General features: G+C 40.5%; 1 protein-coding gene across 1 annotated transcript in view; it reads right to left on the bottom strand.

The window, feature by feature from the left end:
* The window catches only part of LOC106873374 (neuronal calcium sensor 2), a 160,549-nt gene extending 159,527 nt beyond the window's left edge, over positions 1-1,022 (bottom strand). The window contains exon 1 of the mRNA XM_052969291.1: positions 497-1,022. The gene's annotated coding sequence lies outside the window, so the exon portion shown is untranslated. The remainder of the gene's footprint in view (positions 1-496) is intronic.
* Between the last annotated feature and the right edge of the window lie 376 nt (positions 1,023-1,398).

Raw genomic sequence — 1,398 nt, forward strand, 5'->3', positions numbered from 1 at the left:
CAGCGTTGCACTCCCTCGTTTACGTTCCAGTCGATCCGATCAACGGAATAGCCTGCTCGAGAAATTAACGTGCATGTTCACTTCACAGACACGTGTACCCTTAACGTAGTTCTCGGGGAGTTTCAGCGTGACACAGAGTTTGACAAGGCTGGCCCTTTGAAATATAGGTACAACAGAAATAGGAAGAAAGAGTGTGAGAAAGTTGTGGTGAAAGAGTACAGCAGGGTTCACCACCACCCCCTGCCGGAGCCTCGTAGAGCTTTAGGTATTTTCGCTCAAATAAACATTCACAGCGCCCGGTCTGGGAATCGAAACCGCGATCCTACGACTGCGTGTCCGCTTCCCTAACCACTGGGCCATTGTGCCATCACAATACAGACAGAGAGAGAGAGAGAAGGAGAGATGGAGTGACGGAGAGAATGCATTTGAGAACCAATATATGGATTTATATGTGCTCGGGTATTTGTTAGTTAAGGTAAAGAAGAGAAAAACTTACCTAAATTCTGTCACGTGTTCAAAGTTTCCTCGACAACGTTAACGGCTAATCCCCGGTAAAAAATCCTTGATTATGATAACAAGTCTTCTAGAGACTTGATATAATGGCTCAAGAGAATGGCTTAATAATGTAGAAGCTAGTTAAATATATTTGAGATTGTATGAAGGTTGAAAGCTATGGGTACAATACATAGGCGTTTCACCACAATCTCTGATAGAGTATGAGTGGCGGGCAGAGATTTAGTGAAAAAAATGGAGTTTATGTACTGAAATGATTTGATCTCCGATTTGTTAATAGTACTGGTGCTGGAGGTTGTGTAGCGGCGGTTAGCTTCGTCAACAGCAGCAGAAACAACGGCAACAGCAGCAGCAACGGTATTAGCAACAGCAGCAACGTCGAAAGTGTAATGTACGTTAGCTGACCACCAGAATGCGTACTGAGGTAGAATTATCCACAAGAGGACCTCACTGAGGAGTAAAGGAATTACTTAGTCCGGGTACACAGATTCCAGGTATATGTACCAGATCTGTAAAGAGAAAAAAAAAAGAAGAGAAAAGAGTGGTGATTAATATTAAAGAAACGTGGCGGTTTAATAAGCTAATCATCTGGTAAAAAATATGACCTAACGAGTTCATGAATTAGATTAATAAAAACAAAAAGCTATTCATTGAAAGGGGCAAAAGAATTAAAAACAAAAAATCGAATAAAAGAGTATTAGACAAGTTAAAATATTGTTTCTAATTCTTCAATTCTAATTTTGGCACAAAGTTAGCGATTTGGAAGGAGGGCGAAATTGAATGCATCGAGGATTGCTTTGCATTTTAAATTGATGTAATGATTACATTGTTCAATTAAGTGGAGTTGCAGGAAACGATCGTACTGCATTACCTCTGGATATCCTT

Source organism: Octopus bimaculoides, chromosome 7 (assembly GCF_001194135.2).
Source record: "Octopus bimaculoides isolate UCB-OBI-ISO-001 chromosome 7, ASM119413v2, whole genome shotgun sequence".
NCBI classification, from domain to species: Eukaryota; Metazoa; Mollusca; class Cephalopoda; order Octopoda; family Octopodidae; genus Octopus; species Octopus bimaculoides.